The sequence below is a fragment of the Puma concolor genome, chromosome B4 (assembly GCF_028749965.1).
Source record: "Puma concolor isolate L17-30 chromosome B4, mPumCon1.1.hap2, whole genome shotgun sequence".
NCBI lineage: Eukaryota > Metazoa > Chordata > Mammalia > Carnivora > Felidae > Puma > Puma concolor.
In genome coordinates, this window is record NC_141673.1 from 10,855,603 (window position 1) to 10,878,450 (window position 22,848).

At 52.5% G+C, this 22,848-nt stretch overlaps 1 long non-coding RNA gene across 1 annotated transcript; it reads left to right on the forward strand.

Moving 5' to 3' along the window:
* Nucleotides 1-4,624: 4,624 nt before the first annotated feature.
* On the forward strand, nt 4,625-6,148 carry LOC147578906 (uncharacterized). The gene is made up of 2 exons (XR_015253322.1): nt 4,625-5,508; nt 5,878-6,148. It is a non-coding gene; the product is annotated as an uncharacterized LOC147578906 (long non-coding RNA).
* The last annotated feature ends 16,700 nt before the right edge of the window (nt 6,149-22,848 follow it).

Here is a 22,848-nt window from a genome sequence, read left to right on the forward strand (position 1 = left end):
TCCCACACAAGAGGTCTCTGTTCTCACTGCTGGCTGGCTAGGGAGGACCATGGGTTAGGGGAGGGCAGAACATGGAGATGGGAGGAACCCAGGTCCCAGGATCTCCCCATGGAGGCCTGTCCACCAAAGGGCTGCACTGAATTGTCAGAAGAACCAGAAATGAACTTGTGTCGAGTCGAGCTCTTGGGTTTGGGATGCTTATTACAGTGCTTAGCGGACCCTGACTAATACAGGGAGATAAAATAAACAGGTCAGCAAACAAGCAAGAGTTCCAGAACACGATGGTGTGATGAGGGACATACACAGGGATGGAAGAGTGGGGCACACACTATCCCTTTGTTTTTAACTTCTTCTAAGTTTACCTAATAAACCTTTTGCCCTTCAATGGTCCTGATTAGAAATTCTCTTGCTTTGGCCGTATAACTTCCATCTCAAGCTTCTCGAAACCCCCCCTTGTGTGATACGTACATCACTCATATAACTTCTCCACCTTCTGTATTTTATTTCAAGGACCTGCTGGCCGGGTTTGTCTTTGTTTAATGTTTTATTTTATGAGAGAGAGAGAGAGCGCAAGTTGGGGAAAGGGGCAGAGGGAGAGAGAATCTTAAGTAGGTTCCACACTCAGCACGGAGCCCGACGCGGGGCTCAATCTTGTGACCCTGGGATCACGACCTGAGCTGAAATCAAGAGTCGGACGCTCAACCAACTGAGCCATCCAGGTGCCCTGACCAAGTTTATTTTGAGTTTGGCCCTACTGAGTTGGAAACATGTCCCTTCATACTACGTAGTTCCAGCAAACTTTGTCTTTCCCACCCATATCCTCGCCTTCTGGGGTAAAGATCCCAGCCCGAGTGTGTTCCTAGTCGGCTATGTCTCTGCAGCCCATCGACTTCCCCGACTTCGTTCAGTATTCAGGTGAAAGTATCCTTGCACCTTTAATGGCTTTATAGATGCGGCATACAGACCACGAGAGAGAAAATACCCAATTTACCGGCTGGTTGGCATGAGACATTTTATGCAGTCTAAATCTGTCGTATTTGTATCTGATTATTTTTAAATTAAATCGAAATAAACTCTAATACATAAGGAATATGTTTACTGTTCCATTTACTCAGCGCTGCATAACAAAGTACCCCCAGCACCTAGTGGCTTAAAACAGCGACAGCACTTACTTCGCTCACGGATCTGCAGTTTGAACAGGATTCGCGGGACAGCTTGTCTCCGCTCCACTTGGTGCCAAGCGGGGCGGCTCAGGGCTGAGGCTAGGGTCATCTGAAGGCTCTCTCACGTGGCTGACACCTGCTGGCCTTGTCCTCTAGTTCTGTCGAGGTCTCTCTGGCCTGACCTCACTGCGTAGTTGGGCTTCGTACAGGTTGGCTCAGGGCTCCCAGACAGGACCGCTAGGTAGATGCTGCTTTGCCTCTTACGACCCGGCCTAGGAAGTCGGGCAACATCACTTCATTAGAAGCCAGTAACCAAGGCTGACCTCTAATCAAAGAGGAGGAGTTAGGTCCCTGCACCCCTTTACAAAAATGCCATCATTAACTGAAAAAATTGTGTTAAAACCTACGTGACATAAAATTTGGCCTTTTAACCATTTTATTTTCTTATTTTTTTTACATTTTGTTTTAGGGAGAGGGTGGGGGAGAGGGGCAGAGGGAAAGAGAGAGAGCAGAGCCCACGACGGCGGGATCGTGGACCCGAGTGGAAATCGAGAGTCGGGGGCTCAGCTGACGAAGTCCCCCAGGTGCCCGTTAACCAGTTCAAATGTACGATTTAGTGACGTTCATCACGTTCACAACGTCGCACGACCGTCACCAAAATTTTTTCATAATGTTTAAGTATAATGTGTTCAAGGCTCATCCGTGCCGCAGCGTGTATCAGACCGCCTTCCCTTTTACGGCTCCAGACTATTCTACTGTCGGTGTGTGTCATTTTGTTTATGCATCCGTCCACCGACGCTTGGGACTCTTTTCATCTTTTGGCTGCTGTGAATACAGGTGATGTTTGAACACAGGTGTCCAAATATCTGTTTGCATCCCTGCCTTTAATTCTTTTGGGAATATGCTCGGGGTGGAATGGCTGGATCATATGGTAATTCTACATTTAATCTTCTGGAGGAACTGCCATACTGTTTCCACGGTAGCTGTGGAATTTTCCATTCCCACTTGCAATTCACAAGTGTTTCATTCTCTCCACACCCTCGTCAACACTTGTTATTTTCTTCCTTCCTTCCTTCCTTCCTTCCTTCCTTCCTTCCTTCCTCCCTCTCTCCCTTCTTCCTTCCTTCTTCTTTCTTTCTTTTTTTCTCTCTCTTCTTTCTCTCTCTCTTCTTTCTTTCTCTCTTCTTTCTTTCTTTCTTTCTTTCTCTTTTCTTTCTTTCTTTGTCTTTTCTTTGTCTCTCTCTTTTCTTTCTCTCTCTTCTTTCTTTCTCTCTTTTCTTTCTTTCTTTGTCTTTCTCTTCTTTCTTTCTCTTTTCTTTCTTTCTTTCTTTCTTTCTTTCTTTCTTTCTTTCTTCTCTCTCTTCTCTTTCTTTTTCTTTCTTTCTCTCTCTTCTTTCTGTCTCTTTTTTCTTTCTTTCTTTGTCTTTTCTATCTTTCTCTCCTTTCTTTCTCTCTTCTTTCTTTCTCTCTCTCCTTTCTCTCTTCTTTCTTTCTCTCTCTTTTCTTTCTTTCTTTCTTTCTTTCTTTCTTTCTTTCTTTCTTTCTTTCACTAATAGTCCTCCAAATGGGTGGGAGGTGGTAGCTCATTGTGGTTTTGATCTACATTTCCCTAACGGTTAGTGATGCTGAGCATCTTTTCATGTGTTTATTGGCCATTTGTACATCTTCTTTGGAGAAATGTCTTCTCAAGTCCTTTGCCCCATTTTTAATTGGGTTATTTTTTGTTGCTGACGAGTCTTCATTCTTTTTTACAGCCACGTGGTGTTTCAAAGCTCGGCTATCCAGGTTTTTATTAACTGGCCCTCTGTTGATGGATATTCAGGTTGTCTCCAGTCACGTGCTCTGCAAATGACTGCTACAGTGAATTATCTTGTACACATGTTATTATGTTCAGGTGTTGAGGATTTTGGAGGATAATTTCCTAGCAGCAGGACTGGTGAATTAGAGAGAAGGTGCATTTATCATTTAGATAGATACTCTCCAATTGTCCTTGAGAGAGGATGTACCGATTTATATTCCCTGTAGCCATGTAAGAGAGCAAGGCACAGCTTTAAAACTAACACGTATGTTTTCAGCCTCGTGCCAAAGATTTCTTCTTCCTTGGGGATGCTAATCTGACATTTCCTAATACCGATTAAAACATTGGCCCAACACCGCACTCTGTTAAGGGATTTGCAACTTAATTGCATTCGTTCATAAAACGGAATTAATATCGAATAACTTGCCATCAACAGGACTAATTTTTGACCCCGTGCTATGACAAATCTATTCACATTTTATGTTTTACAAATCCGTTCAAAGTTCAAAAAAAAGATAGGGGGTATCTGAATACCATTAAACTGATATAAAAAATTAGACTCAAATCTCAATGTGTATGTCAATCTTTGCAAATAATACAGAATTTATTTCTATCAATTCTTTCCCAGAGGAATAGCCATGAAAATTCACGACTGGAAACTCTTTTTTCTTATTAATAGTATCTAACAGGGGCGCCTGGGTGGCTCAGTCGGTTAAGCGTCCGACTTCAGCTCAGGTCACGATCTCGCGGTCCGTGAGTTCGAGCCCCACGTCGGGCTCTGGGCTGATGGCTCAGAGCTTGGAGCCTGCTTCCTATTCTGTGTCTCCCTCTCTCTCTGCCCCTCCCCCGTTCATGCTCTCTCTCTGTCTCAAAAATAAATAAAAACGTTAAAAAAATTAAAAAAAATAGTATCTAACAAGATAACAACTCACACATCAAATATGAACTCAACCTGCGCTTTCTAGACTATGTGTAGCTTTGGAAGCAAACAGCACCTCTTTACAAAGCCCACCCCAAACCTCTCACTCCTTCAACTTCTACTCAACAAAGTAACTGAAAATTGTTATGAGGAAACCAGGATCCAGTTAAAACAGATAAACAGATTATAACTACATTAACTACCTTACGTTGATAATTAACTAGTCACAGTTTTCAATAAGGGGGGGGGGGTTCTGTTTAAGGGGAGAAACTTCCAATAAATGAAAATTTCAATAAGTGAAGAGCTAACGTGTCAATAAACTTAGGACAGAAAATTCTCTGTGTTCTGAACAGCAATTAATGTAATACTGACAGATAGTAAAGACACATGCTAAATAAAATATGATATGCAGGGTGAATAAATGAGAAATAATTAGCCATTATGTTACAGTCATAGTAAATGCACAACAACTTTTCACATTGTGTTAGTTTGAAGTACTTTACATAAATATAAGCTCACTTCTCTTCCCTTGAGTGATAGCGTCAAGTTCGTCGGGGCCGACCGTTCACCCATCGAGTGGATCCCAGGTCGCCAAATGTGGCTTGCTTCCTCTGATGGTGGCAGTTTCACCGTCTCCAATGGCAGTGAGGTCAGGCTGCTCCTTATATGGTGCCCAAACTGAGTGCCCAAGCACACGGCTCCCTCCTCAGCCACCTGATCGTCAGAGACACATACCTGCCCAGAGATGCTTTTTAAAGCAGGTGATTCCAACATACAGCCGAGTTTGGGACCCATATACTGCTCTATAAGACCATCCACAGTCTGCCTGGCCGTGTCTCCATTCATTAATTTATTACACTAGCATTAATCAAACACCTCTTTGCTGGGTCCTGAGGATACCCACATGTTTTTTACCTAAAGTTCTTTTTTTTTTTTTTTTTTTTTTTTTTTTTGCATTGGCCCCTTTTGTACCTAAAGACATCTGTTTTATATTTGTTTGTTTATGGTTTTTTAGAGAGAGAGCACGGCTGGGGAGAGGGGTAGAGAGAGAGAGAGAGAGGGAGACAATCTTAAGCAGGCTCCATGCTGCATGGAGCCCAGTGCGGGGTTTGATCTCGCGACCCCAGGATCGTGACCTGAACTGAAATCAGAGGTTGGACGCTCAACCGACTGACCACCCAGGCGCTCCGACGCGTCTGGTTTAAAAATACACTTGATACAATTAATCGGATGGGCCAGATACATTATAAGTAACACACGTAAAAAGAAGTACATTGCTTTTAAATGAGTTAATCAATATTATCTAAACATCAGCCTGCTTACTGATAGTGATATTCGCACCACCTTTTAGGAAACAACGAATTCATTTATTCACTCATCCGCTTATTCTTTTTTTCATCCATCCCACATCTCCCGAGCGCCTCTGATGGGCCACGCTGGTGCTGAACATCTTTCCTGCCCTCTTTCTTGACTGTGCTTGGTGTCCACCTGCCACCCAGGGGCCTTCGTGCTGCCAGCTGCTGGAACAGGGATGGAGCCATTCGCAACTTCCTCAGGCCTCGGGTCTTTGTGCTTCTTCCACAGATTCCCGGTCTTCCCTTCGCCCCGACAGGCGGGCAGTCGGGGAGGTGTGTGTGGGGAGTGAGGCTCGCTAGACCCCTGGCTGGAGTCCCAGTGGGCGGAACAGGCCATCACCACCAGGGGGCACTCCTGCATCACTTGCTGGCTTCTTGCCCAGGCCAGGCTCAGGGCAAGGTGGGCCGGGCAGGAAGGTTAAGACGCTTGGGTGGGGGGAGCTGCCATGGGGGGACCAGGCCAGGCTTGGGAAAGGCCTAATAAGGGGGCATGAAAATGGACCACCCGCGCTCAGATGCTGAGAACACCCGCACCGCTCCCTGCCAGGGAGGAAAAGCACACGGCACATTGAACGGGCTCGGCAAACCGTGACCAGCTGGGGACAGCAGCCATCGATGAAATAATCTTGTCGTTTGCTGCAGGGCAAGGTCACCCCCGTGCAGATGCCAAGCCCACCGCGAGCCCCAGACAGCATGCCCGTGTACCTCAACCCTTTGCCGATTATTTTCAGGGAGAGGAGAAGAGCAGCGAACGGGACGGAAAGCCATCGGGGACCTCTCCCGGGGACTGGGGCCACCCTGATCCCCGCCTTCAGCCGGGAAGATCCGGCCTGTGGACTGGACGCGCTCTGAAACCGTTCTTCCCCATCCCCTGGGCCGCAGTCGCTTCTTCTATAAAATGGGACTGAAATCACCTCCGCCCCGTCTGCCTCTCTTGGGCGCACTGATGTGAAAGCTGCCGCAAACTCCTGCCCCTCCCTGGCTTTGGAATTTGTGCCAATCTGTCATCTGTGTGAGTGAGTTTGTGCTTCACCCGTGTCTTGCCGGCCCTGGTAATTGGGTGTCGTGGTGGCTCCTGCCTTGCCCTCTGATGACTTTTCTCTAATTGATCTAATCTCTGTTGTCACACGCTGGCTGGGAACGAGAGGAGCCACCAGTGGCTCCCCAAGGGGGGGAGATGAGGGGGTGAGCCCTAGGCAGGGGGAGGGGAAGGTTGGGGCCCTGTACCTCCGTGCGTAGCCCTGTGGCGCAGGCGGGGGAGACGAGGGCAGACGTGGTTCTTATGCCTGGGTTCTTACAGTCCCAGGGCTAGGAGGGGGCGTTAATGGGGGAAGTAGGGGGGGGTGAAAAGATTCCTGGGGGGCCTTGAGTGCTGGGAAAGGGGATGAGTGGGAAGGAGGACCCTGATTGGGCTTGGCTCCCGGGGAGAGGATATGGGGCTCCTGTGGAGGAGGGGAGCTGAGAACTTCTGGGGGTGCAATGCCTGACTAGGAGCAGGGATGAGGGGGCACCAGAGGTGGGGGGCGGGGAAAGATCTGGGTGGGAGCGGTCCTGTCTGTGCAGCTGCCTTGTTTCTGGGAGCACACAGACCAGAGCCTCCTCCCGGACGGGACGGTTGTGTGTGGCCTGTCCCCCTTTGTCACACCTTTGGGAGGACAGTTCGGTGCGCCCGTGTCTCGCGTGTTGCCTCCGACTGTGCGTCTGGGCATGACTGCGTGTGCGTGAGAGACAGAGACAGAGAGAGGCTGTGTGTTACTGGCAGCTGACTGGCTCTGTTGAAACCCCATCAGCCGCCAGCCCTGAAGATGTCCCTTGCTGAGCCTCTGGGAACCGAGCGCCTCGGGACAGAGGTGACTGGTGCAGCTGGGGGGGGGGGGTGCTAGCCTACATAGCCGCTTAAGCCCCTACTGCTGGGGTAAAGCGATTATCAGTGTGTGTGTGTGTGTGTGTGTGCGCGCGCGCGCGTGCGCGTGCCATGTGTAGGTGGGTGAGACTGAGCTCACAGCCTCTAGAGGCTGCAGTCTTCTCGCACTGCCCCGGGAAGATCCAAAAATTCGCCTGCGGCGTTGCCCTCCCTTTCCCTGCCGAGACTGCCTCCCCGACGCTGACCTGAGTACGTGCATTTACTCCAAGATGCTGTGCTTCTAAATGGCTTCTCCTCCCAGGGGTCCTCTGGCTCTAGCGTGGAATTTCAGTCAGTGTCGGAGGGGAGATCGTTTGGGACGGAGGGAGCTTCCTGACGCTGCCTCAGTGGCACGGACGCGTTGAAGTTTCTGCCCTGGCGCTTGGCAAGCGAATCGCCTACAATCACGCTTGGGTTTTGCTCGCGTAAACCCAAGCAAGAGGAAAAGGTCTGGGGTCCACCTCCTGGGCCAGGAGGCTCTTCCCGGGGTTGATTCCAATAAGGGCAGTGAGTATGAAGCGGGGGGGGGGAAGGAATGTTCCAAAACTGGAGAGTAAGTTCAGTTTCGTGTTACAAGCAGACGCAAAGAGAGTTCTCGGGGCGCCTGGGTGGGCGTCCGACTTCGGCTCAGGTCACGATCTCGCGGTCCGTGGGTTCGAGCCCCGCGTCGGGCTCTGCGCTGATAGCTCGGAGCCTGGAGCCTGCTTCGGATTCTGGGTCTCCCTCTCTCTCTCTCTGCCCCTCCCCGACTTGTGTTCTGTTTCTGTCTCTCAAAAACAAATACATGTTAAAAAAAAAAAAAGACAAAAAAAAGAAAGAAAGAAAGAAAGAAAGTTCTCAGCACGAACGTGACAACCGTGGCTGACAGTCTCGAGCCCCTCCTTTGCACCAGGCACCGCTCCAAGCTCTTCCCAGGTCGGGCTCTGTATTCCTCACCCTAGGGCGCCCATTTTACAGGCGAAGAAACCGAGGCACAAAGAGGGCCGCAGTTCGTGGAGCAGGGATCTGAACTCAGGCTGTCTGCTGCCCTTGCTGAGTTCCCAGCCCCCGGGCCCTGCAGCGCAGGACGGTCATGTAGGGAGGTCACAGCGTGGCTGAACAGTGCCCCTTCTTGTGGGAGAACCGCAAGCCTCGGTTTCACCGGGGAGCTTCTTGCCAACTACTCTGCTTCACGTGGCAAAGCCAGAGGAAGACCATTTGAAAGGAGGATCTTACCCCATCCGGCGAGCGTTTCATTTGTTGGTGTGTTTGCTTTTTGGGATGTGCAAACGTTCCTGCGCTCCAGGCCAGGAATCGCAACCTTGCAGGGCTTTTGTGTATCAGTTCAGGGTTGCTTCCTGTTGCGGATAACAGAGAGTGGAAGTCATGGTGGCTTGAACCAGACTGAGGCTTACTTCTGTTTCACGCAGAGGACGTCGGGAGGTAGGAGAGTCCAGAGGTGGTGGGGGACCCAGCAGTGTCGTCAGGGACCCAGGCTCCTTCTTTCTCTTAGTTTCACCAACTTTGGCACGCGGCTTCCGCCCTCAAAGTCCCCTCATACTACAAAGTGGCTGCTGGACCTCCATCGTCACATCTGCTCTCTGGGGTGGTGGGTATAGACCGGCTGAGCGTTTCCCTCGGTCCCGCCTGACAACACATGTTTCCCTCACTGGCCTCGCCTCACCGCAGGGGAGGCTGGGAAGTGGAACCTCTCGGCCGGGCACATTGCCACGTGAGTTCATTACTAACGTAAATGGGAGACAGGACACGAGAAGGACACTTTGCCACCTCGGCCCCAGAGCACAGTAGTGTCCTATACACCCCAAAGTGGAGCCTGTGGCTTTTTTCAGGTGCTGTGACTGTTTCAGGCAAGACAGCTGGACAGGGTGAGGGGAAGGAGCCCTGCCTGCGAATGCCGGGACCCAGGCCCTTCGGGGCCTTGCTAGTTTGGGGGTTTTATCTCCCCCTCAGTGTCCTATGGTAGTTCCAGCTTTGGGGGAGGGGTTCGGCCAGGCAACAATGGCAGGGCAAGGGGGAGAGAGGAGAAGGCCGTCAAGCAGGGGCTCTGTGCCTTGCAGGTATGTTCTGGAAGGAACCATGATGACAACAGTGATGGTATCGTTTAGCACTGGGCTGGAGGTCTGGATGGTCTACCTGGGAGGGCAGGATAGGAGTAGCCTGGAGTCTTGAGGATGTGGGTGGCCAGCAAATTGTAGCCTGTCTGGGAAGACCTCTTCACACTCCTTCAGGCCCATCCCCAGGCAGCCCAGGTCCAGGGACCAACTTCATGCACCCTACCCCACCAATTTCTGCCAGGCCCTGAGAGGGGGTCACAAGGGTTGTGACAATCCAAGATAACATTTCGCCTCTATTTTCACACGGATCCTCCCCACAGACTGGGGAGGTTATTGGAGATTCTTTCCTTTTTATGGATGGGGAAACTGAGGCTGAGTCAAAGCCACGCTGTGGCAGAGCTGGGCTGGGTCCTGGGTCCTTTGAGCGCCAAAGGGGAGGGGGATGGTCTGAGTACATGTTTCAAATATAGTGTCTTTTCATTTCTTTTTTACTGTTGTTGAAAAAATATTGAGGTATAATTTGCATCTAGGAAAGCAAAGTGCGGGTTTTACGTGTACAGTTCAGTGAATTTTTACCTATGTTTGTGGAACATTCCTGGCACCCCCAGAAGGCTTCTTACGCCCTTTCTAGTCACTAACCTTTCCTCTCTCAAAGGGCAACCACGATCCTGACCTGTATCCCCAGAGACTGGCTTTGCCTGTCCTTATATTTCATCTAAACAGAGTCATGCAGATGTTCTCTTGCTTTTGACTTCTTGGACTTAGTGTGATACTTGTGAGATTCGTCCAGATTGTGGTATGCATATCTATAGTTGATTTTTTAAAAATTTTTTGACGTTTATTTATTTTTGAGACAGAGAGAGACAGAGCATGAATGGGGGAGGGTCAGAGAGAGGGAGACACAGAATCCGAAGCAGGCTCCAGGTCCTGAGCTGTCAGCACAGAGCCTGAAGCGGGGCTTGAACTCACGGACCATGAGATCATGACCTGAGCTGAAGTCGGATGCTTAACCAACTGAGCCACCCAGGAGCCCTGATTTTTTTTTTTTTTTTTTTTTTTTTTAGTGCTAGGTAATATTCCACTGTGGGCTATGCCATCATTTGTCTATTCATTTATTCTGTTGATGGACAGTTGGGTGGTTTCCTGTCTGGAGCTATGAGTAGAGCTGCAGAAAGTATTCGTGTTCAAGTCTTTGTGTAGACATATACGTTCACTTCTTTTGGGCAGATACCCAGTTGTGGAATGGCTGGGTCATAGAATAGATATATGCACAACTTTGTAAGAAACTGTCAGGTTGAAGCATTGCTACTCCCACTAGTCGCATATGAGAGTTGATCCTCGTCTCTCCTATATTTGATATTTTCAGTTTTCAATTGTGGTTGTTCCTGTGGGTGTGAATGATAGCTTGTGGTGGTTTTAGTCTGCATATCGCTCATGGTTGATAACATTGAGTGTCTTTTCATGTGGGTATGGGTGATTCTGAGATTTTCGTTTGTGAAATCCCACTTCATATCTTTTGCCTATTAAAAAAAATGTTTTTTCTTATTAATTTGTAGGAGTTCTTTATATATGCTGTGTACTAGTCCTTTGTCAGATATATGTATTGAAATAGCTTTTCTGCATCTGTGAGTTGGCTCTTCTTTCTCTTAGTGGTGTCTTTTGATGACTATTACTCTTAATGGCAATGAACCACAACATATCATTTCTCTTTTATGTTGTTTTGCAATGAAAGCTTGGCTTCTCCAAGTGGAGTCTTTTTAACACGTGATTCCAACCTAGCCTTACCCCATCCGTTTGCTCTCTCTGCCTCCTCATCTCCTATGAGGAGTGCCTCTCAGGAGCCAGGGGTGAGGAAGGCAGAGATGGGATAAAAGATCCGTGATGAAATGCAGGGTTAAAAGCCTGGATTACTCTCCTCGCCAGGACAGGAGATTTGTGTCCCTCCCTCCCCCTTCCTTCCACCCCCACCCCCCCCCCACCCGTGCGGATTTGGGTTTATGCTGGGCTGCAAGATTAAAGCCAAAGAGATTAAAAGATTACCTCTGGCAGGGAAGGCAAATTCTGCCTCTTTGCTCCTGGAGTCAGTGGGGAAGGTTGGGGAGGAGGTCGCACACACTCCCCTCCCCGGGCCTTAGTTCCCAAGTGGTAAAGGGGGTGGGGCAGCTGAGCTGGGCAGTGAGCACTGACATGGGCTTCAGTTGTTCTCACCAGACTAGCAGTCCCAGCCTTGGCTGGTGATGTGTTAGACATGCAAACTCCTGGCCCCTCCCAGACCTACCGAGGAAGAAACCAGAAACCCTAGGGAGTGGGGATGAGAGGGCAGCAGTGTGGGTTTTAAAAGCCCTCCAGGGCATTCTGATGCACACTTGGGTCTGTGTACCAGCATCTTTAATTACGGTAGCAGTTGCTAAGGTTTAGAGCATTTGACTGTGGTCCTCGGTGACTCTTCTTTTAAAAAAAATTTTTTTAATTTATTTATTTTGAGAGAGAGAGAGGTGGGGAGGGGCAGAGAGAGAAGGGGAGAGAGAGAGAGAATCCCAAGCAGGCTCTGCACTGTCGGCGCGGAGCCCGGTGTGGGGCTCGAACTCACGAACCGTGAGATCGTGACCTGAGCTGAAACCCAGAGTCTGACTGACTAAGCCACCAGGCGCCCTCACCAGTGACTCTTCTAAAGGGTACGTGCCCACTCACCTATGATGGAGGTACTATTCCTCACTCCACTTTACCCAGAAGGAAACTGAGGCACAGAGAGGTGAAGCAGCTTGCCCAGGATCACACAGCTACTCGGAGAGGCTGGCTCCAGAGGCTGAGCGGCTAACCACTGTTCGTGTGGTTTTGAATTCCCAGCGCTGTGCGCCCTGGACCTTTTCCGAAGTCCAGTGTCTTTATCAGCTGTTCCGAGGAGTGATAGCTCCAAAGGCCTGACCACCCTGGGGGGCCCCTGGCTCTCAAGGTTCTTTCCCGGGCTGCCCCCAGGGCCCGCTGAGTCTGCTTCGACCACGCAGGGGTACCTTCCCGCTTCCTCTTCCTGCGTCCTGGGGAGGTGGTGGCAGCTGGGAACCCCCTGGGCTGAGACCGAGGGAAGTGGGTGCTGTGAGCTGACCCCAGGTGCACTGTCCGCCGGACCCAGAGACAGAGGGCCCACGGCGCGCTCGGTGAAACTCATTCATGTCTCGGGTCATTTCCTCATTTGGTATTTAGTGATCCCAACCGGAGAGAAGCAGAGGCCAGCGGAAAGCCAGGCGCAGAGAGAAAGGGGAAGACGGGAGGAGGAAGCCCGTCCATTAATTTTACGAGTCCTCCTGTGAGTCCCCTCCTGCACGGGGGATGGTTGAAAATAACAACGCCGGAGCTGGCTGGCGAGGGATCAAGGAACAGCCAAGGCCCAGATGGGGAGGCTGATTTATGGGGGCAGCACTGGGGGGGGGGGTGAGCATGCCGGGTGGAGAGAGCAATCTATCACTGCTCCCTAGGAGAGCGGAAAGGCCCCCCACCGGCCTGGCCCTTACCGGGGTGCGGGGTGAGGGGTGCTGCAGGCCCGCCCTGCTCTCTGCCGGGTCATCAAGGCCCCTGCTCTCAGGGGGAGGCTTGGGGGCCCTCCTGCTCCCTCTCCCACTCCCCCCCCCAACTTTCTTGGGTCTAGAGCCCTTCAAACCTTTGCGTGGGTGGGGGCAAGTGTGGCTGCGAGGAGGAGGAAAGACGGCCGGATGTAACCTCGGACAAGTCCCTTCTGTGAGACTCAGCTTGTCTGTAAAACGGGGGGGCCTCGGCCCAGCCGGGCCAGCCTCGCAGGGCTGCTGTGGGGGTCAAGCGGTGTGGGCCGTGAGCTGCAAAGCTCCGTCCCACCCGAGACGAGTGTGAGGTTGGAATGAGGACCTTGCCTCCTAACCGCTGTGCTCCCGGGCGCGCACTGGGCTCTGCGGGGGGGGGGGGGGGGGGGAGATACGTGCGGGGCACGCGCACACAGGGGCCGCGACAGCCCAGAGTCTGTGTGTGCAGGCACATCCACCTGTGCGCATGTATGAGGCTTCCAAAGCTATAGCTATATGCGTGGTGCCTGTGCGTGTGTGTGTGTGTGTGTGCGTGTGCTACACTGATGGCCTGAGCTGCCCGTAATCCCTTCACTCCTGCCAGCTTGGGAGGACCCCTCGGGGGTACTGGTGGGGGTGTGGCCGGGTGCTTCTGCCCAGGCCCCATCCAGCTGGTTATTTATTGATTAATTCTGCTGCCAGCTGATGGATGCCAAGCCTGTGCCGGGCGCAGGCCCTGGGCTGATTTACATAATTAAAAACCATCAGTAACGGAGCCAGGCCTCACCCGCCAACTGCTTCCTCTAGCGTGACAACAGGCTGAGCCTCCCTCCTCCCACCCCCACCCCGTCCTCTGCACCCCCAGGCTTCCTCGCCTCCCTGACCGCCCCCCCCCCCCCCCCCCCGCTCTCCTGGCCTGCCCTGTGTCAGCCCGCCAGCCTGGGCCGCTCCGCGACAGCAGCCACTGCCCGGTCCGTGATGGAGGGATGGTGGCGTGCCGGGAGTCTCGAGTCACTGACTCCGAGGTTCTCTTAGTCGATGGTCGTCAGGCGCTTTGATGGAGAGTCTCAGGTTATAAGATTCAGCTGTGATCCTCCAAGTATGTGATTTTTCAAGAGTCTATTACTCTATGTGACAAAGGGGAAAAAAATGTTTGCTCTCGGCAGTCCTGCCTGCCCTCGAGGAGGTGGGGCCGCTCGGGGGAGAGCCGCCAGGCTTTCCGGGGAGGCCGCCGTGGGGGGTGGGGGGTGTCAGCCACTGCTTTCCAGAAGGAGCGGTTCATCACCGCCAAAGGCTCCGGGCAGGGGTGGGTGTTGAGGAGTCTGGGCAGAAGGACGGAGGACCCAGGGACACCTGGGGAAGGGTCGGGAAGCTATCCCCGGTAGACTCCGGCCCTCTGAGAGGGGCTTCGGAAAATACCGGATTCTGTGCCGTGTGTGACGTCAACCTCCTTGCCGGTGTTGCTTTCGGTGTCTTCGGGGAAGGCTCTCGGATTTAGAGAGGCCGTTTGGGGCGACCGGCGTGGGCTCTTCCAGCTCTCAGCTGTGTGACGTTGGGCAGTGACACAGCCTCTCTGAGCTACAGTTACCTTCTCACCTGTAAAACGGGGGTTGTCGTCAGGATTGGGTGTGAATCCGTCTGACGTGCTTAGTAGGCCCGTGCTGAACTCTTCATGGACGGTGGCTCTTACTGCGTGGAGGTGCGTGTTTTGGGGGAGACCTTCAGCAGGCTGGTCGCACCTGGCGAGAGCAGAGACTCGTGGCAGGGCTGGGGACTCAACACAGGAGGGCTGGGTCTGCCTGTGTCTGCAGGCCGGCTCGCGGTGAGGCAGGTGTTCAGAGGACGTTTGTTGAATGAATGCCTGATTTTCTCTTCTCTCGGCCCGTCCCAGGCACGGTGCTGGCCGTCTGTCAGTTTAGGCAGGGTACGCGGGATGCGTGGCTTCTCACAGGTGGGTCCCCGGGCCTTGCTCTCTCCTGTTCCACTTGTCCTCATGCTGTTCCACCTGCCCCCACGCTGTTCCACCAATCTCCACCTCTTCTCCACGCCCACGGCCCGGCCCCAGCCACTTCGCCTCCAGCTGCCCTTCCTCCGGAGCAGTTTGGGGGAGACACAGCAGACTGACCCCACGCCCAACACCGTGGCCTGGACGTGCGCCCACAGACCCTCTCACACAGCGCCACACATCTTAGTCTGAGCACGACAGGACCTTAGAAGCTCAGGTTTCTTTTTCTCTCTTTTCTTTCTTCACATTTTTTTAATGTTTATTTATTTTTGAGACAGAGAGAGAGAGAGAGAAAGAGACAGGGCGTGAGCTGGGGAGGAGCAGAGAGAGAGAGAGAGAGAGGGAGACACGGAATCCAAAGCCGATTCCAGGCTCCGAGCTGTTGGCACAGAGCCGGACGCGGGGCTCGAACCCATGGACTGTGAGATCACGACCTGAGCCGAAATCAAGAGTCAGATGCTGACCCGACTGAGCCACCCAGGCGCCACCAGCAGCTGGGTTTTCTGATCCAGACCCACAAAACTGAACACCCGCAGGGCAGTCTCGCTCCCCAGACTCCATAATGGCACAGGTGAACCACCAATCTTCGGTAATTAGGAAAAGATCTGTCGTAAATAAACAAAGCTAAATAAAATATGTGTATAGTTAACGGTAGAACGTAAGATCGGGCACCGGCTGTGGAAAACAGTTTGGCGATGCCTCCGAAAGGTAAATGTAGAATTACCATGGGATCTGGTGGTTCCGGTCCTGGGTATAGACCCAAAGGAATTTGAAAGAACTCTGAAGGCCGAGACTCACATGTGTAAACGTATCAAAAGTATAAGATAAAAGGGTACCTGGGTGGCTCAGTCCGTTAAGCGTCCGACTTCGGCTCAGGTCGTGATCTCGCGGTTCGTGGATTCGAGCCCCCACTTTGGGGTCTGTGCTGATGGCTCGGAGCCCGGAGCCTGCTTCGGATTCTGTGTCCTCCCCCTCTCTCTGTTTCTCCCCTGCTTGCTCCCTGCCTCTGTCTCTCTCTCAGAACTAAACATTAAAAAAAAAAATTTTTTTTAAGTATAAGACGAACACATACAATGGAATATTATTCAGCCTTAAAAAAGGAATAAAGTTCGGATCCGTATTATCACAGGGATGAACCCGGAAGACATGATGTTAAGTGAAAAAGAAGCCAGACCCCAAATGACAAATTCTGGAGGATTCCCCTTACGTGAGGCACCTAGAAAAGGGCCTTCATGTCACTGGAAGGGATAAGTATGTTTGTAATTCTCCGTCTTTTATTGTTTTTATTTTTTAATTTTTAAAGAGAGAGAGAGAGAGAGGGAGGGAGAGAATCCCATACGATGCAAAACTCGAACCCACAAAGCATGAGATCATGACCTGAGCTGTTCCCATCCAGGCAGCTGTTGTCTCGACTTCACCATCGCTCGGCCACGGGTTGCGGGGCGGACGGGCACAAGCGCCTGGTGGCGGTCAGGTGGTCCCGGACCTGTGAGGATTGGACACAGCCCCTGAGCGGATGAAGAAGTGATGTCACAGGGCAGCCTCTTCCCGGCACCGTCAGAAGAGAAGGCGCCGCGTTCAGCACACTCGAGGGCTGGGATGTTGTCGGGCCAGCCGCCCGGGCCCCGCTTTGGTTACATTTCACACCGGAAAGCATTCCTTCTTGTGTGGTGACAGCTCTCGGATGGGGATTTTAATATGCTTGTTGCCGTGTCATCGATTTCTCCCCCTGAGCAGTGGAGAAAATCGCCCAGTGCTGGGACAGACTCAGGCCGTGGGGGAATCAAGAAATTTGTCCCACAGTCGGTCTTTCAAAACCCTGGTATCTTTTTATCAGATGTGAAAATGGGAATTTAGCCCCAAGGCGACAGAATCCGATTATCCCAGGCGCTGACTTGTATGGCCAACTCATGTTTCTTAAAATCAAAGGGATGGGTTACATTGGTTTTGTCGTGTCCACGGAGGAAGACTTTGAATCTTGTCCCCCATTTTAGTTTATTATCATTATTGAAAATACTAGTTATAAGATTATAAAAATATTGTACGATATAGAATTATAAAATTTTTTTCACGTTTATTTATTTTTTAGAGACAGGGACAGAGCACCAGTGGGGGAGGGGCAGAGAGAGAAGGAGACCGAACTCGAAACAGGCTCCGGGCTCTGAGCTGTCAGCACAGAGCCCGACGCGGGGTTCGAACCCACGGACCGTGAGATCATGACCTGAGCTGAAGTCGGACGCTTAACCGACTGAGCCACCCAGGCGCCCCATATTTTTATTATTTTTTAATGTTTATTTTTGAGAGAGAGAACATGCGCATGAGCAGGGGGGTGGGGAGCAGAGAGAGAGGGAGACGGAGGATCCAAAGCAGGCTCTGCATTGACAGCACGGAGCCCGACGCGGGGCTCGAACCCACGAACTGCGAGATCATGACCTGAGCCAAAGTCGGACGCTTAACCGACTGAGCCCCCCAGGTCCCCCCTCTTGTCCCTCATTAAAAAAAAAAACTTGACGTGCCCCTTCATTCGACAGTGAGAGTTGCTCAGGTTGGCAAGGCAGACTTTTGTTCGGCCCATCTCTGCTGACAGCTGGCTCAAAAGACGTCCACTCGGTGGCCTTGGCTTGATCGCACTTGTAATTTTCTCAGTTTCTCTCGGCACCAAATGAAGAGCAGGAAGCACATTGTCGCCTGCCAGCCGCTCGGTGTGAATACGCTGTGAGAGCTGGCATTCCCCAGCAGGCACCTCCATCCACGTAGGTTGCACCCTTCCTTGCAGCCTACGTGGTGGCCGAGAGTCAGTCCTGATCTCAGCGGCCCCTTCCAGTCTGCGCCGTGGCTTGCGAAGTTATCATCGACGTAACCAAAAAAACGCCCTCCTCTGCAGCACCCGTGTTGAGTAATTTATTTGGGGCCCAAAGACATTATGGAGGACATTTCCCTCACATAGGGGCAGATCAGGCTGCGGGTGTTGGAAAAACTCGAGCCACAGATGCTTTCGTAAATTAAAGATGCGTTCCTGAGGACACAGGTGTGCTATAACAAGAGCCTGAAAAACCGTGACTGAGATAAGATAGAAAGGTACTTTTCTCCGAGACAACAGTCTGAGCACGATGGGACCCACGCTGATAGGCTGCAGCTTTTTATTGTATTACCTGCCTTCCTCAACCTGCCGGTGGCTCGCCTGCCTGGTTTAAGATGGCTGCTGCAGCTCCTGCCATTGCAACCACATTCCAGCCCCGGGGAAAAGGGCAGGAAAACAAAAGGAGAGGCACGCAGGAATAGGAAATGGCACCGCTTGTCTCTGCTCTCATTTCCTTGGCTAGAATCCCGTCACATGGCCACGCCCGTCTGCACGGTCAACTGGGGGTCAACTGGGAAATAAAATGTAGCCTTTATCTGGGCATGTATCCAGGAAAGTTTCTATCTCTGCAGAAGAAAAAGAGAGAAGGGGGAATAACTACCAGCACGTATGTGCGAGAACTACCCATCTTCTCCATCGTTGGCCACTAACTGTCCCGACCACGCCCGCACTCCCTAGAGTGTCACTGGATGAAAGATAACGTCATTGAACCTGCTCTCTCTGACTTGTCATTCACCGTGTGGCTAGGTCTGTAAATTTCCCGACAAAAGAATGGCTTCTACCTGGCTTTTCCACGAGGCGAGCGTCTTTGAATAACGCCTCTGTGCTCTTGGTCCCTTCTCTGCCTTTAGTGACGGAAGTCATCAATTTCGTGCCGGAAAGCTTTATTTTGGGCTTACTCCGGAAACACTCCCGTGGGTTCCCAGAGCGACGCCTTGATTGCTTTGTGGGGAAAAAGATGTGCAAACTTCAGAGGCTCGCCCCCGGGCACCTGGCCGGACAATGTGACATAAGAGACCCCACACTGGCCCGGGGTATGACGCAATCCCACGTGCAGGTATTTAAGGGCTGTATTTCCCGTTTTTACTTTTCCTCTTTCCTTGTGCGAAATCCTACGCCTCCACACCAGCACATTCCACAGGCGTAATCAAATTCCTGTTCACAATCGATGGTTACGCCTTATTCTGAAGTGGAGAATTTTTGTTAATACCTTCACCCCTACTTTAGTGTTTCAACAGACCATTTTGTATGACCGGCCCATTTTCGTCATGTGGGGCTATGATCCAACAGCAAACGCGTTTAAGTTCTTCCTGGGTGCCCAGCGCTGTTCCAAGTGCTTTGTGTGTATTGTGACAGGGTTTGTTTGTTTTTTTTTAACGTTTATTTATTTTTGAGACAGAGAGAGACAGAGCATGAACGGGGGAGGGGCAGAGAGAGAGGGAGACACAGAATCAGAAGCAGGCTCCAGGCTCTGAGCCATCAGCCCAGAGCCCGAGGCAGGGCTCGAACTCACGGACCGCGAGATCGTGACCTGAGCTGAAGTCGGACGCTTAACCGACTGTGCCACCCAGGCGCCCCTGTGACAGGGTTTTTAAAAAATGTTTATTTATTTTCGAGAGAGAGAGCATGCGTCAGGGCAGGGCAGAGAGAGAGGGAGACACAGAATCGGAAGCGGGCTCCAGGCTCCGAGCCGTCAGCACCGAGCCCGACGTGGGGGCTCGAACTCACGCACCGCGAGATCGTGACCTGAGCCGAAGCGGGACGCTTCACCGAGCGAGCCACCCAGGTGCCCCGTATTGTGACGGTTTTGAAACCCGCTCCCAAGTTTCTGGACACTTTTATTTAAGGAGCAGCATCTGTGTCTTTTCCCCTTCAATCTGGGCCAGAGTGAAGTGACGCGCTTATCACCAACGGAAAGCCGTGGAAGCGATGGGCTGTGATTTCTAAGGCCAGGTACGAAAAGGCCGCGGAGCTGCTGGTTCCCGGGACACTCGTTCTGGAAAAAGCCCAGCTGCCGCGATGGCGGTAAGCGCATCGGTCACCGGCTCTAGCACGGCCGCCAAACTACGGCAGGCACCAGAGGCCAGCCGTGTGAGCCAGCCGCCCCGGACACGCCACACAGCCCCGCTGTGACGGCGACGGCCACCCCAGATGGCATCTGACTGCACCCACATCAAAACCCCAAGCGAGAGTTGCCCGGCTGAGCCCTTCCGGGCTTCCTGCCCCACAAAACTGGGAGCAGAGTCAGACAGTGGTGGGTTTTTTTCCCCACCGCTAGAAGTTTTAAGCCAGAGTAGTAACCAAAGACACGGGGCCAATTCAGTCTCGAATGTTCGGATGAGGAAACTGAGCCCCAGAGAGATGCCGTGAGCTCCACGTGTTTTCCTGACAGAGGTAAGAGATGTGTGCAGGCCGGCTGACGACTCTAATGTCCTGCCTCTTGACCACAAAGGGGTTGGGGAAGCAAAGTTAACAAGTGAGCAGGAATGGCGGCGCCTGGGGGGCTGAGTCAGTTGGGCGTCCGACTTCGGCTCGGGTCAGGATCTCGCGGTCCGTGAGTTCGAGCCCCGCGTCAGGTTCTGTCCTGAGCGCTCAGGAGCCTGGAGCCCGCTTCAGATTCTGGGTCTCCCTCTCTCTCTCTCTGCCCCTGCCCCGCTCACGCTGTCTCTCTCGCTCTCAAAAATAAACATTAAAAAAAATAATAATAATAAAATAAATAAAATGACACCAAAGGAGGAATAAGGTGCGAAATGTAAAACTGGGCCAGCCAGGCTGATGAGCACCCGGTGGAGGGAAGGTTGGGACCCTTCGGACCCACCGTCACAGACCGACGGGCTTTGGGAGACACGTGGCACTTTTGAAGAACCCAGCGATTTCCACAAAGACCCACAGTTAATTTCACGTTTCAAATTTGCAAAACCACAAGTGACTGAAATCCTTGCCACAGTTACTTTCTCCTCTAACGCCTGCGCCCTGCCTGGGGACGGCAGGGATTTCGACACCACATGAGGGAAGCCCTGACCCCATGACTCGTGGCATCTTAGACACGGGAGCTCGGAAGCTTCCCGACAGAAGATATTAAAGCCATAAAATTAAAGGACATCAGATCGAACGGTCGGGAGCACCTCGGAGTTCACCTCACCCAGCCTTCCGCCCAGGGCGCGACAAGGACAAATCACGTGAGGGCAGAACAGCCACGACGGCCCCAGCGGTGCCAGGGATTAATGGCCAAAAGACCGAAGAGAAAATACGGCCATCAGATCGCCGGGTCAGGGTGGTCACGGAGGGCTGGGAACCGGCTCAACTTCCTGGGCATGTGAGCTGTGCCGTCACCCCCCACCTTGAAGGACCCCGCGCGTGGTGTCGGGTCCTGCCTCACCGTCCTGAAAGTCTTAATCGTTTTTGAACACGGGAAGGGGTTCCAGATTTTCGCTTGTCGCTGGGCCCTGCGAAGAATGTGGCTGGTCCAGCATGGAGTGGTCCGACGGCAGGTGCCGGAATGAGCATTTCGGGGGAGCAGGGCAGGCAGAGCCCGGGAGACAGAAAGCCCCAAAGCAGCTTGGGAGGTGGCCACTTGCCCAAGACCCCTCTTCAGGCGGCCGTATGCAAGAGACCGAACCCAGTCTTGTTGGAGGCTACCGCCCACGGTTTTGTAAACACTTTGCTCTCCCCGTCTCGCGCGACAACCCTCGCACTTAAGCTGCCTTCACTGTCCTCAGCCTTCTCTTCCCGGGAGCCTTCCCGGATCGCTGTGGCCTGGTCATACTTACCATTCCCTCCCCCCTTCATTTTTCCTACCTGGCTGAGCCCCTGTCTTTGTGCCAGCCTGTCTCCTTTCTCTGCCCCTGCTGGCTAGAGTCTCCGGGGGCCTCCTAGGCCCGTCCCCACAGGGCCTCACACCTGCAAGAAGAATTTTTTGTTTTTGTTTTGAGTGAGAGAGAGAGTGCAAGTGGGGGAGAGGGGCAAAGGAGGGAGAGAGAGAGAGAGAGAGAGGGAGAGAGAGAATCTCAAGCAGGCTCCATGCTGAGCAGGGCTCGATCCCACGACCCTGAGATTGCAACCTGAGGCGAAATCAGGGGTCAGATGCTCAACCGACTGAGCTACCCAGGTGCCCCGCAAGGAGAATTCTTGGTCTCTGTCTTCTTGCTCCGAGCCTCAAGAAGATTCCGCGGTGAGCCCTTCTCACCTTCCCACGCCTGGAGCTGGGCTCCTGCCTCAGTTTCCCTGTCTAAAACTCCTGGGAACTGTGGGATAGTGGGAGCCAGACAGGACTGGTTGACAGTCTGTCTCACCACTCATTCTAAAGCAAGCAAGCCGCTTAGCCCTTCCAAGCCTCAGTTTCCCCCTCCGTAAAATGGAGGTAAGGCCCCACCTTACCCAAGTGATCAAGGTTGGCATCGCCAGTCATGTGGATGTCACGGACCCCCCAATAGACAGCGGGTGACAAGGGCGTCACAGCTCTGTGCTCTTCTCCCCGCCCCATGACCCACGGTGTGAGAAAACATCAGCTAAGCCCCAGTTGAGGGACCTGCGACAGAACACCTGATCGGCACCCTTCACAACTGCCAAGGTCATGAAAAGCAAGGGAAGAACGGGAACCCGCCGGGAGAGCAGAGAAGACTCCGGGGACGTGAGGACTGAATGCAATGTGGTCTTGGGGTCGGGATGCTGGAACAGAAGAAGGACGTCAGCGGACAGACGGGCGAATCTACGTGAAGTCCGGAGTTGGGGCCGCAGCAACCTACCAGGGCTAATTTCTTAATTTTGACAAACGTGCTGTGGTTACGTAAGACGTTAACGTCAGGAGAAGCGGGGGGGGGGGGGGGGGGGGGAGGGGGGAGGGGGAAGGTATACAGCAAAGCCCTCTGTTCTCCTTTTGCATTTTCCCCCCTCCAACTCTAAAATTATTCCCCAATAAGATGTTTATTAAACACACACAAAACCGGCCCTGCTGCTCTCGCTTGTGTCCGCCCAGTGTCCCTCCCTCCTCCAATTCTTCTGCTGACGGGCCCTCCCCTGGTGACAAGGGTGCGGATGCCTGACCCAGGCTGGGCCATTAACTTGCCCTCCTCGTCCTGGCCACAGCGATTGGTCCAGGGGGTAAGCAGGTGACCCACGCTGGGCCAATCAGAGTCCTCCCCTAGGATTGCTCAGTTTGGAAGGGGAAGCGAGGCTCTCCCTGTCTCCCCGTGAATCTGGGAGGCTGTCAGCCCGGGGCTGGGGGGACTCCGTCCCGAAAGAACTAAACGAGAGAGAGAGAG